Here is a 14,551-nt window from a genome sequence, read left to right as displayed (position 1 = left end):
ATCCTCCCTGCAGCTACCCTGTCTCTCTCTCTCCCTTTGGCTTAAGGGAATGGAGAGATTGGCTTTACCATGGGTGAGTGACATACCAATGGTTTTAACACAACGGAGTCAAAACTAGAGTTGAAGTCTTGGATGACCAGATTAATAGCCACAGAAATGTCATGGTGAATGGACTTTCCATCACATCAGGCTAGCACAGCCCGACGGGCACTGCTCAGCCCTGCCTCAGACCACCCAGGGGTTTCCATGGCCTCTGATCCCTCCCGGTGTGGCCATCATGAACTTTATAAGTCTCTATGAGATCCCCCCTTCATTTGTCTGAACTCCAGCGAAAACCATCCCAACCTAGTCAATCTCTCCTCATACATCAGTCCCGCCATCCCCGGAATCAGCCTGGTAAACCCAGAAAGATTTAGACCACCCCACCACAACTTAAAAGGATTCAGCAGCCTTCATTTCACTTTCCAAAACTTCAAATTAACCCATCCACGTATCCATGACTTCCCGAACTTCATGCATGCACAGATTGCTCGGAGCATCATATAGTTAACATTAACATTGCTGCTCGGATCTACAGTGTGTTTAATACTTGCCTTTACGTTACCTCGAACGTATAACCCTATCACAAACATTCAGATGGTTATTTTATAAACTGTGAAGTCGCTGTTATCATAAAAATGGAAATATTTTGATATAATTTAGGTTCAGTGCAGTTCTTGCGTTCCTGGGGCTACAGGAATATTCAATTTTTTTTTTACAGAATATTTAATGCGGTTAAATCTCTCAACTTTTTGAAGTGCATTTTCCTGGAGGCCCCTGGGGAAGTGTTAAAGAAACACGAGATGGTGCACGTCCCACAACAGAGAGCACACTGACTTGTTTTCAATGCCGTGCGCATCGATTGGAACTACATTTCAAGGAAAGATTGAAATACAATAATTTAATCCTAGATTAAGAAAGTGCATTTAGGGATTCTGCAGCATCACAGTATTCGGGAAATTTAATTCAGCGGCTCAGATTCCACCCCCACATATAATTATATACACGGACACGCACAAACTCAGATATTACTCAGCCCCTGGTTGTCTTGCATAGGCTTGTCTCTGCATCACGTACCATTTCCTTCTGAAGTAGACAACCACTATCAAAGCTGTACGTTAATAGACAGGGAATTAGCTACCCAAAGAACAATAGAATAGAGTGATTCTCTCCCCCGAGTTCCACTTTGTACATGCTGTGTGTCCGCTCCCCACCCCTCTCCCCACCAGCAACCACCTCCCCTCCCCCCCATTCCGAACATGGAGCCAATGGGTCACTCGCCCTGAGAATGTGCCCTCGTGCTGCTCATCAATCCACGGTTACATTGTCCATGTGCCAACTCAAATAGGAGGAGCCTTTCGGTCTCAAAAGGAGGTAGCTGTGGCTCAGTGGCAGCGCCCTGTGTTTCGGCCCTGCTATGTATGTTGGGGGCGTAGGCCCTTTAAGGGAATGGGTCAGATGACCGGGGGTGGGCTGGTTGGGAACCGCCCTGAATGGGCAGTCAACGTTTGGAGTGTGGAGCGAGTAGACTGAATGAAGATCTGCGTTCCCTGCGGCCTGGCTGTGGAGGAGTTCTTGAGGAGATACGTCAGTACTCGGAGATTTAACAGGTCCCATTCCTGAGTTTTCCCACTGAAGCAATGCTTTGCAGGCAGATTTTAGCTGAGACACGAACCCCAAGGTCCTGTGGGTCCTCTTAGCTGATCCCATGACACTAACTGATGACCAGGAATGGTCAAATGTTCTGGCCCGTATTTATCTTTCTTCTTTATTCATTCATGGGCTGTGGCCAGTGATTATTGCCCATCTCAGAGGGCATGAAAAGTCAATCACATTGCTGTGGATCTGGAGTCAAGCGTAGGCCAGGCAAGGACGGCAGATTTCCTTCCCTTAAGGACATTTGTGAACCAGACAAGTTCTTATGACAATCGACTTGGTCATCATTAGCGGTTTCAAGGTCATCTTTAATTCCAGATTTTTATTTAATTCAGATTTCACTACCTGCCTTGATGGGATTTGAACCTGGGTCCTCAGAGTTCTCTGGATTACTAGTCCAGTGACAATACCACTACACCACCACCTCCCCTCAATCAAGCACCAATAAACAGATCAAAGGTTGAATCATTCTGGTCGCCACACTACCAGAAGGACGTTGAGGCTTTGGAGAGAGTACAGAGGAGGTTTACCAGGATGTTACCTGGTATGGAGGGGCTTAGTTATGAAGAAAGATTGGGTAAACTGGGGTTGTTCTCCCTGGAAAGACGGAGGATGAGGGGAGACTTAATAGAGGTGTATAAAATTATGAAAGGCATAGATAGGGTGAACGGTGGGAAGCTTTTCCCCAGGTCGGTGGTGACGTTCACGAGGGGTCATAGGTTCAAGGTGAAGGGGGGGGAGGTTTAACACAGATATCAGAAGGACATATTTTACACAGAGGGTGGAGGGGGCCTGGAATGCGCTGCCGGGCAAGGTGGTGGAGGCGGACACACTGGGAACGTTTAAGACTTATCTAGACAGCCATATGAACGGAGTGGGAATGGAGGGATACAAAAGAATGGTCTAGTTTGGACCAGGGAGCGGCGCGGGCTTGGAGGGCCGAAGGGCCTGTTCCTGTGCTGTATTGTTCTTTGTTCTTGTTCATTCGGCACAGGAGGAGGACATATGGCCCATGATGCCTGTGTTAGTTCTCCAATCCAACACCGGCATCTCCACGTCATTAGTTCTCCAGAACAGATAACTACTTATTTCCGCTCCTCTTTCTCTGTAACTCTGCTCATTCTCCCTTTTTCAAGAATCTATAAAATTTCTTTTTCAAAGTAACTATCGTCCACTTCCCTCTCAGTCAGCGCATTCCCTGAATGTATTCCATTTTACATCAATATAAAAGGGCTAAAATACTGTAAAAGTACAAGATTTGGCAGTATGAAAGCTCAGGAGCCATGTTGGGCAGATGGTACTTTTATGTTAATATCCGTTGTGCAACTTGTTTTGATAAAAAAATATGCAAATAAGCGAGACAAGGTGGTATCTGGAGGAAATTACCCCGTTACTCATCAATTCTCATGCCAACACTAAACCATACAAACTGAAATCATGTGTAAAGATTCCCCCTTTACAGGACTTCAGCAGCATGGACGAAAATGAGTAAAATCGCAAAGCAATTCAACACTTTATTAAATCTCCGTAATAGCAAAATGAAATGTTCATTTTAGTCTGTTTCCACATTTGCAATTCAAGTACTTCCACCAAAATGGTAAGACGCAATCTGCATCTTGTCCTCAAGTGACTTTGCGTGTTAAGATCTATTTACTTTCTACAGGTATATTAAGAGCAAAAGGATAGTAAGGGATAAAACTCGTCCTCTTGAAGATCAGAGTGGTCGGCTATGTATGGAACCAAAAGAAATGGGGGAGATATTAAATGGGTTTTTGGCATCCGTATTTACTAAGGAAACTGGCATGGAGTCTATGGAAATAAGGCAAACAAGTAGGGAGGTCATGGAACCTATACAGATTAAAGGGGAGGAGATGCTTGCTGTCTTGAGGCAAATTAGAGTAGATAAATCCCCAGGACCGGACAGGGTATTCCCTCGGACCTTGAAGGAGACTAGTGTTGAAATTGCAGGGGCCCTGGCAGATATATTTAAAATGTTGGTATCCACGGGTGAGGTGCCGGATGATTGGAGGATAGCTCATGTTGTTCCGTTGTTTAAAAAAGGCTTAAAAAGTAATGCGGGAAATTATAGGCCGGTAAGTTTGACGTCAGTAGTAGGTAAATTATTGGAAGGAGTACTAAGAGATAGGATCTACAAATATTTGGATAGACAGGGACTTATTAGGGAGAGTCAACATGGCTTTGTGCGTGGTCGGTCATGTTTAACCAATCTATTAGAGTTTTTCGAGGAAGTTACAAGGAAAGTGGATGAAGGGAAGGCAATGGATGTTGTCTACATGGACTTCAGTAAGGCCTTTGACAAGGTCCCGCATGGGAGGTTAGTTAGGAAGGTTCAGTCACTAGGTATACATGGAGAGGTAGTAAATTGGATTAGACATTGGCTCAATGGAAGAATGATGTGGAGAAGAAGCCAGAGAGGAAGTGAAGTGGAGGATTGCTTCTCTGAGTGGAGGCCTGTGACTAGTGGTGTGCCACAGGGATCAGTGCTGGGTCCATTGTTGTTTGTCATCTATATCAATGATCTGGATGATAATGTAGTAAATTGGATCAGCAAATTTGCTGATGATACAAAGATTGGAGGTGTAGTGGACAGTGAGGAAGGTTTTCAGAGCTTGCAGAGGGATTTGGACCAGCTAGAAAAATGGGCTGAAAAATGGCAGATGGAGTTTAATGCAGACAAGTGTGAGGTATTGCATTTCGGAAGGACAAACCAAGGTAGAACATACAAGGTAAATGGTAGGACACTGAAGAGTGCAGTAGAACAGAGGGATCTGGGAATACAGATACATAATTCCCTAAAAGTGGCGTCACAGGTAGATAGGGTCGTAAAGAGTGCTTTTGGTACATTGGCCTTTATAAATCAAAGTATTGAGTATAGGAGTTGGAATGTTATGGTGAGGTTGTATAAGACATTGGTGAGGCCGAATTTAGAGTATTGTGTGCGGTTTTGGTCACCTAATTACAGGAAGGATATTAATAAGGTTGAAAGAGTGCAGAGAAGGTTTACAAGGATGTTGCCGGGACTTGAGAAACTGAGTTACAGAGAAAGGTTGAATAGGTTAGGACTTTATTCCCTGGAGCGTAGAAGAATGAGGGGAGATTTGATAGAGGTGTATAAAATTATGATGGGTATAGATAGAGTGAATGCAAGCCGGCTTTTTCCACTGAGGCTAGGGGAAAAAAAAAACCAGAGGACATGGGTTAAGGGTGAAGGGGGGAAAGTTTAAAGGGAATATTAGGGGAGGCTTCTTCACACAGAGAGTGGTGGGAGTGTGGAATGAGCTGCCAGATGAAGTGGTGAATGCGGGCTCACTTTTAACATTTAAGAAAAACTTGGACAGGTACATGGATGAGAGGGGTGTGGAGGGATATGGTCCAGGTGCAGGTCAGTGGGGCTAGGCAGAAAAATGGTTTGGCACAGCCAAGAAGGGCCAAAAGACCTGTTTCTGTGCTGTAATGTTCTATGGTTCTACTTTCTTGAAAAAGCTATGTCAATTTAGCTCAATCGTGTAGATTCTATTTTAATGCATCTTCTTAGACCTGAAGTATTTAAATGATTGTTTATAAATACTCATCTCTTATGAAGATTCTAAAGTCACTTCTGACACTCTGCACACAGTGAAGTTTTTACAATGTTTATATTAATCTATCTGATCAGCCTGGTGTTAGCTTATTGTTGACTGATGGACCATGCTGGTCCCACATATTGACTGTTATTTTCCATACATCACAACACTAACATTTTGAGAAGTATTCCATTGGTTGTGAAGTGATTCGGACTGTCCAGAGGCCATTAAAGAACAAAGAACAGCAAAGCACAGGAACAGGCCCTTCGGCCCACCAAGCATGCGCCAACACATGACGCCTTGCTAAACTAAAGACCTTTTGCCTCAACGCAGTCCATACCCCTCTATTCCCTGCCTATTCATGTATCTGTCAAGATGCCTCTTAAGCGTTGCTATTGTATCTGCTTCTACCACCTCCTCTGGCAACGCATTCCAGGCACTCACCGCCCTCTTTGTAAAACACTTGCCCCTCACATCTCCTTTAGTGGGCAGCACGGTGGCACAGCGGTTAGCACTGCTACCTCACAGCGGCAGGGACCTAGGTTTGATTGCTGGCTTGGGTCACTGTGCGGGGTCTGCATGTTTTCCCCTGTCTGCGTGGGTTTCCTCCGAATGGTCCGGTTTCCTCCCACAGTCTGACTACCAATTAAAATCAAGGATGCTCAAGAGGCCAGAATTGGAGGAGTGTAGATATATTTGAAGGTTGTAGAAATTAGGAGGTGACAGAGATCGGGTGGGGAGGGGTGTGGGGGGCGGTGGAATCAATGGTGGGATTTGAAAACAAAGAAAAAAAATTTTAAATTGAGGTTTTGAAGGAAAAGAAGCCAGTGTCGGTCACTGGTTGCCGGGGTGACAGGTGAATAGGACTCGGTGCAAGCAAGGATAGGGGTGGAATTTTCGATAAGGTCAAATTTATGCAGGGTGCAAGATGGGAGGTCAGTCAGGAAAGCTTGAGTATACGAACAAGTCGAGAAGTGGATTACATCTATTACCTTCAGTGAGTTTACTTGTGGACAGATTTTCAAAATGGCACAGTGGTTAGCACTGCTGCCTCACAGCGCCAGAGACCCGGGTTTGATTCCCGGCTTAGGTCACTGTCTGTGCGGAGTCTGCACCTTCTCCCCGTATCTGCGTGGGTTTCCTCCAGGTGCTCTGGTTTCCTCCCAGAGTCTGACAACCAATTAAAATCAAGGGGCCAGAATTGGAGGAGGCTCTTTACAGTGGTTAGCACTGCTGCCTCACAGCGCCAGGGATCCGGGTTCAATTCCTGGCATGGGTCACAGTCTGTGCCGAGTCTGCATGTTCTCTTTGTGTCTGCGTGGGTTTCCACCCACAGTCCAAAAGACATGCTGGTTAGGTGCGTGGCCGTGCTAAATTCTCCCTCAGTGTACCCGAACAGGCGCCGGAGTGTGACGACTAGGGGATTTTCACAGTAACTTCATTGCAGTGTTAATGTAAACCTACTTGGGACTAATAGATAAACTTTAAAAACCTTAAAGGAAGCGCTCCGTAATGGCATCATGCAGCACGAAGAAAGGGACAAATGCCTCACAAGCATTGTCTTTCACTAGAATTAAAAGCAAAAGGATTTGCAAATCAATCCCTTTCTCCCTTGCTATAGAGGGAGTGCAGCGAAAGGTTTACCAGACTGATTCCTGGGATGCCAGGTCTGTTATATGAGGAGAGACTAAGTCGGTTAGGATTATATTCACTGGAGTTTAGACGAGTGAGAGGGAATTTCATGGAAACTTATAAAATTCTAACAGGGTTAGACAAGGTAGATTCAGAAAGAATGTTCCCAACGGTGGGGGAGTCCAGAACTAGGGGTCATAGTTTGAGGATAAGGGGTAAACCTTTTAGAACTGAGGCGAGGAGAAATTTCTTCACCCAGAGGGTGGTGAATGTGAGGAATTCACTACCACAGAATGTAACTGAGGCCAAAACGTTGTGTGATTTCAAGAAGAAATTAGATATAGCTCTTGGGGCTAAAGGGATTTGATTTGATTTATTATTGTCACATGTATTAGTATACAGTGAAAACTATACAGACAAAGCATACCGTTCATAGAGAAGGAAAGGAGAAAGTGCAGAATGTAGTGTTACAGTCATAGCTAGGGTGTAGAGAAAGATCAACTTTATGCAAGGTAGGCCCATTCAAAAGTCTGATGGCAGCAGGGAAGAAGCTGATCTTCTCGAGTCGGGATCAAGGGATATGGGAGGAAGGGGGGATCAGGATACTGAATTCGATGATCAGCCACGATCAAAATGAATGGCGGAGCAGGCTCAAAGGGCTGAATGGGCTACTCCTGCTTCTAGTTTCTATGAATAGAACTCCAGTCTGCAATGTGGTCAAATTTTTTTTAAAAACAAATCAAGAAAAACGAGACACACTCGTGCTAGAAAATGTTCACCAAGAACCGTAACTGGACAGGAGGAAGGAAGAACAGAGAACAACAGAGAGCATATCCATGTCTATCATTTCCCCATGCGGTAAAGTGCCAATCCCAGCAGGAGGTGGGAAGCTGCTGTGGAAGACTCAGGGATGGAGAGAAGAAAGCAAAGGTTACTCTTTCCCCCAGCCCCCTCCTTCAAGCTGCTCGCAGAGACCTCGGAGAGCAGAGCTGAATAGAGGGATTCCCAAAGACATGCAAGCAGATTGCCTGTGTGTGCTCATAATAACTGTACAAACAAAGTGGCCTGGCCTTGAGAGATAAATGATCAAAATGTCAGAAACATGTCCCACCACTTCTCCAGGTTGACAGAAAACAGATTGCGGAGCTTTGTTCTGTTCTCACCGACCCGCAGGCTGTATTGTCAAATTTTCTTTTCTGTTTTAAAATTCCTTCATGGCATCAGCTCTCCCCATCTCTATCCTTATAACCTCAGATATCTGCCCTCCTCCAATACTAGGCTGCTGAGCCTCACAGGTTTTAATTGTTCCACCATTGGTGGCTGTATCTTCAGCTGCCTAGGCCCAAGGCTCTGGAGTTCCCTCCTTAAACCATTCTTTGATTTGATTTATTATTGTCCCATGTATTTACATACAGTGAAAAGTATTGTTTCTTGTGCGCTATACAGACAAAACGTACCGTTCATTGAGAAAGAAAAGAGAGTGCAGAGCGTAGTGTTAGTCATAGCTAGGGTGTAGAGAAAGATCAAATTAATGCAAGGTAAGTCCATCCAAAAGTCTGACAGCAGCAGGGAAGAAGCTGTTCTCGAGTCGGTTGGTACGTGACCTCAGACTTTTGTATCTTTTTCCTGGGGGAAGAAGGTGGAAGAGAGAATGTCCAGAGTGCGTGGGGTCCTTAATTATGCTGGCTGCTTTGCCAAGGCAGCGGGAAGTGTAGACAGAGTCAATGGATGGGAAGCTGGTTTGCATGAAGGATTGGGCTACATTCACGACCTTTTGTAGCTCCTTGCCGTCTTGGGCAGAGCAGGAGCCATACCAAGCTGTGATACAACCAGAAAGAATGCTTTCTATGGTACATCTGTAAAAGTTGGTGAGAGTCGTAGCTGACATGCCAAATTTCCTTAGTCTTCTGAGAAAGTAGAGGCGTTAGTGGGCTTTCTTAACTATAGTGTCAGCATGGGGGGACCAGGACAGGTTGTTGGTGATCCGGACACCTAAAAACTTGAAGCTCTCGATCCTTTCCACTTCATCCCCATTGATATAGAACATAGAACATAGAACATAGAACATTACAGCGCAGAACAGGCCCTTCGGCCCACGATGTTGCACCGACCAGTTAAAAAAAAAACTGTGACCCTCCAACCTAAACCAATTTCTTTTCGTCCATGAACCTATCTACGGATCTCTTAAACGCCCCCAAACTAGGCGCATTTACTACTGATGCTGGCAGGGCATTCCAATCCCTCACCACCCTCTGGGTAAAGAACCTACCCCTGACATCGGTTCTATAACTACCCCCCCTCAATTTAAAGCCATGCCCCCTCGTGCTGGATTTCTCCATCAGAGGAAAAAGGCTATCACTATCCACCCTATCTAAACCTCTAATCATCTTATATGTTTCAATAAGATCCCCTCTTAGCCGCCGCCTTTCCAGCGAAAACAATCCCAAATCCCTCAGCCTCTCCTCATAGGATCTCCCCTCCATACCAGGCAACATCCTGGTAAACCTCCTCTGCACCCTCTCCAAAGCCTCCACATCCTTCCTGTAATGTGGGGACCAGAACTGCACACAGTACTCCAAGTGCGGCCGCACCAGAGTTGTGTACAGTTGCAACATAACGCTACGACTCCTAAATTCAATCCCCCTACCAATAAACGCCAAGACACCATATGCCTTCTTAACAACCTTATCTACTTGATTCCCAACTTTCAGGGATCTATGCACACATATACCTAGATCCCTCTGCTCCTCCACACTATTCAAAGTCCTCCCGTTAGCCCTATACTCAACACATCTGTTATTCCTACCAAAGTGAATTACCTCACACTTCTCCGCATTAAACTCCATCCGCCACCTCTCGGCCCAACTTTGCAACCTGTCTAAGTCTTCCTGCAAACTACGACACCCTTCCTCACTGTCTACCACACCACCGACTTTGGTGTCATCAGCAAATTTGCTAATCCACCCAACTATACCCTCATCCAGATCATTAATAAATATTACAAACAGCAGTGGCCCCAAAACAGATCCCTGAGGTACACCACTTGTAACCGCACTCCATGATGAATATTTACTATCAACCACCACCCTCTGTTTCCTATCCGCTAGCCAATTCCTGATCCAATTTCCTAGATCACCCCCAATCCCATACATCTGCATTTTCTGCAGAAGCCTACCATGGTGAACCTTATCAAACGCCTTACTAAAATCCATATATACCACGTCCACTGCCCTGCCCCCATCCACCTCCTTGGTCACTTTCTCAAAAAACTCAATAAGGTTAGTAAGGCACGACCTACCTGCCACAAAACCATGCTGACTATCACCTATCAATTCATTACTCTCCAAATAACTATAAATCCTATCCCTTATAATTTTTTCCAACATCTTGCCGACAACAGAAGTGAGACTCACTTAGACAGGGGCATGTTCTCCTTTATGCTTCCTGAAGTCAATGACAATCTCCTTCATTTTGATGACATTGAGGGGGGGATTATTGTTGCCGCACCAGTTCACCAGATTCTCTATCTCATTCCTGGACTCTGTCTCGACATTGTTTGAGATCCGACCCACTACGGTGGTGTCGTCAGCAAACTTGAAAATCGAATTGGAGGGGAATTTGGCCACACAGTCATAGGTGTAAAATGAGTATAGTAGGGGGTTGAGAACACAGCCTTATGGGGCACCGGTGTTGAGGATGATTGTGGAGGAGGTGTTGTCCATCCTTGATCTCCATCAAAGAGGTGTTGTCACTCTCTCTGTCCATCTCTTTCCTCTTTTAGGGTGCCCTTCAAAACCAACCTCCTTCACCATCTGCACAGATGCACCATAGAAAGCATCCTTTCTGGATGCATCACAGCTTGGTATGGCTCCTGCTCTGTCCAAGACCGCAAGAAACTACAAAGCGTCAGGAACGAAGCCCAGTCCATCACGCAAACCAGCCTCCCATCCATTGACTCTGTCTACACTCCCTGCTGCCTCGGGAAAGCAGCCAGCATAATCAAGGACCCCATGCACCCTGGACATTCTCTCTTCCACCTTCTTCCCCCGGGAAAAAGATACAAAAGTCTGACGTCACGTACCAACCGACTCAAGAACAGCTTCTTTCCAGCTGCCATCAGACTTTTGAATGGACTTACCTTGCATTAAGTTGATCTTTCTCTACACTCTAGCTATGACTGTAACACTGCATTCTGCACTCTCTTTTCCTTCTCAATGTACAGTATGCTTTGTCTGTATAGCGCACAAGAAACAATACTTTTCACTGTATCTCAATAGATGCGACAATAATAAATCAAATAAAATCCTACCTTGTATATGTCCCAGTATCAAATTTTACTTTCATAACACTGCTATGAAGTGATGATCTACAGGAACACCAACACCTGCAAGTTCCCCTCCAAGCCACTCACCATACTGACTTGGAAATATATTGCCGTTCTTTTGCAGTCGTTGGGTCAAAATCCTGGAATTCCCTCCCTAACAGCACTGTGGATGTACTTTCATCACATAGACTGCAGCGGTTCAAGAAGGCAGCTGATGACCATTTTCTCAAGGGCAATTAGAGATGGGTAATAAATGCTGGCCTAGCCAGCGACACCCACATCCTCTGAAAGAATTTTTAAAAAGTGCCTTTGAATTTATTAATATGTGAAAGGCACTATATAAATTCAATTTGTTACTACAGCTAACAACATCTTGGTAACTATACAAATTTGAGGTGTATATGTTATATGTAGATTACTGATTAGGAATATCAGGGCAGTCACTTGCCAATGGACTTCGATTTGGTTCAAAAGAGTTGACGCCAATGATTCCATGACTTAGAGATCGATTAGGCTAACGTGCTCAATGTCCCACCACTTCAACTTTTATTCTTTCTTTGGAGACAGATTGAGAGGGGATAGAATCCAATTCTTTAAAACTCTGAACGGTCTCTGAGAGATTTCAGCTTGACTGGGATGTTGAGCTGGGACTGAAGAGTAACAGAGTTAAGATTAACAACCCTTAGAACAAAAACATAAAGGAGTTGTTTTCTCTTCAAAATAGTGGACCACCTCGTTGATTAAACCCTTGATAAAGAATCCAAGAAGCACCCTAGTTGGCTGCATGAGATTCAATCTGATAGGGTTAATGATAAAGGATGGCTTGTCTCCTACTGATAGCAGTCAGCCACCTGAAGATTCAGGTTCCATGAGGTCCCATCAAGTTTAATCAGCAAGTAGATGAACATTAAGAACAACAGCTTCCCAAGTTGAAAAGGGAATCATTGTTGCCAGTAGAAGGGGGCCTGATTTTTCAAATGCTCAGCCCTTCCTTTTTGTTGAAATACAAAGTAAAGTGATAAGCATATGATTTTGTCATGATGTATACGACAGCTTTTTTCCATCTGGAAACAAAGCAATGAAGCAATTGCCAAACGACACAGGAAAAATGTATTGGATGTTGAAGTGACCTTCCATGTATCAAATTTTATTGAGAAATTATGCAGATCAGGGTATACCTAAGTTAAATTTTCCAAAGCCAAATCTTGGGGGGGGGGGGGGGGGGATAAACAAGATATAGTGTGGGGTTTGGAAGAGGGATTTGTTGGAATATTTTGCAAACTCTTAGTATACTAAATATAGTGCAGTACTAATGTAGATTACTTGCTCCTTCGGAGGTGCTGTTTTATTTCCTTATCCTTATGTCAGGGCCTAGGACTATTTTTTTTCAAATTAGGGGAGTTGTATTAACATGAATGGAGTGGAAAAGATCACATGATTGATCAAGCCGACTCCATCCAGACATGGTGCTGTCCGGATATGCCACTAACACTCCCCTCTCTCATCCAGTCTCTTGGCAAAGCAACCGGTATCCATTGTCAGAGAAACACCAAAGCCTGAAGGAAACCAAGCAAAGGTCCAGGAGACCAAGGTAGCTCATTAGTACAACTCACCTTGGCAACTCTCCAAACCTACCATCCATAACTCAGACTGAGTCCCCCTCTCAGGAATCTGCCTAGCAATTTTCTAAAGGTCTGCAGGAAATGTAAACTAAATTGCTCACCATTTTGTTAGTGATGGTAGAACTTGTATAAATGATCAATGTAACTTTGAACATAATTCCCATGTTAACATAGGGTTCATTGGCAAGCTGTCAATTAGGTATTTATTCACACGAGCAAATGCAAAGTCAGTCAGGTTAATCCCTTTAACACGTTCTACTCTCTTATCTTTATACCACTATCAACACCTTCTTTAGTCCCGAGTGCTACCATTAACACTCCCTTTGTCTTGTATCTATGACAGCTTTGTCAATCTCTCCTTAGCTCCCATCCATCCCTGTCCTTCTATCCTGCTCCACCTCCTCTGCCCCCTCTCCAACCATATAATCTATCACATCTCTACCCCTTTTCAGCTCTGAAGAAGGGCCATATGGAGTCTACACGTTGGGAGGGATTTTCTGGCCTCCCTACAGCATCTTTCTCGTTGCGCGAGGTGGTGTGCCGATCACAGGATCTACTCATTCTTCTAGTCCCACGACTGTCAATGGGGTTTCCCATTGACTGCACCCCATGCAACCGGGAAACCCATGGCGTGGGTTTGCCAGCAGCAGGACCAGAAGATCCTGGCAGAAAATTCTGGCCGTTAACTCTGTTTCCCTCTAGATGCAGCCAGACCCGCTAAGTTCATCAAAGTTTTCTGTTCTTATAAGTTAATGTATTTCTTTGTAAATGAGAGAATTAGGTACTGACCATGGGTTTATAAACTTGCCATATCTCATTGCCACGGTCTCCAAGCTGGGTCCCACAAGCACTTGTATCCCAATCCTTGCAGCCAGGCAAGATAGTCCGATTTGCATTCAGACTTCTTCCTCGCGGGTTTGTCTCATTAAAATTATCTGGACCCAGAGCTTTCAAGATAATTATTCCCAGCACTGTTACACCATTGATAAATAAACCCCAACTGAAACACCGAGATCTGTTGGTAAGCTCATCCTGGCATTTATACAAGTGAATCAGAAGATTGAAAATGAACATACACTGACTTAAATTGATGCAGTAAGAATTTTAACAACACCAGGTTAAAGTCCAACAGGTGTTGGACTTTAACCTGGTGTTGTTAAACTTCTTACTGTGTTCACCCCAGTCCAACACCGGCATCTCCACATCATGACTTAAAATGATGCAGCAGCCAAACCTGAATTAAAAGTAAATAGCTGACACATTTACATGTAGAATAGTTAGCCAGTATGAGGCTTGCTACTCTTCTCAGTTGTATTAATCGCAAAACTGGTCGGCGCAACATCGAGGGCTGAAGGGCCTGTACTGCGCTGTAATGTTCTATGTTCTATACCCTAAACTGTTCAGTTGGCTAAAAAAAAAATCACATTAAGATATGCTGACAACACGAGGTGTAAGACAACTGCAAACTCATCTTATGGTTCAAAAGGTTCATTTATGCCTCCTCCCAGAATTCTGGCAAGATTCAGCATTACTTTCAGTGCAAGAGAAATATTTAGAATCAGAAAATAATTCCATTTGTTGTTAGGCAAATTGCAAGCCAGACCCACACCTTTCCTTTCCCTGCCTCAAAATTGCAGATGGACATGCCGACAACAACTTATCTTTACGTGGCACCTTTTAACAGAATTAAACAT

General features: G+C 44.4%; 1 protein-coding gene across 3 annotated transcripts in view; it reads right to left on the bottom strand.

Moving 5' to 3' along the window:
* The window catches only part of plxnb1b (plexin b1b), a 270,085-nt gene that overhangs the window by 160,613 nt on the left and 94,921 nt on the right, over window positions 1-14,551 (bottom strand). The window lies entirely within an intron of this gene.

Source organism: Mustelus asterias, chromosome 3 (assembly GCF_964213995.1).
Source record: "Mustelus asterias chromosome 3, sMusAst1.hap1.1, whole genome shotgun sequence".
NCBI classification, from domain to species: Eukaryota; Metazoa; Chordata; class Chondrichthyes; order Carcharhiniformes; family Triakidae; genus Mustelus; species Mustelus asterias.
This window is presented reverse-complemented; position numbering and strand designations above follow the sequence as displayed.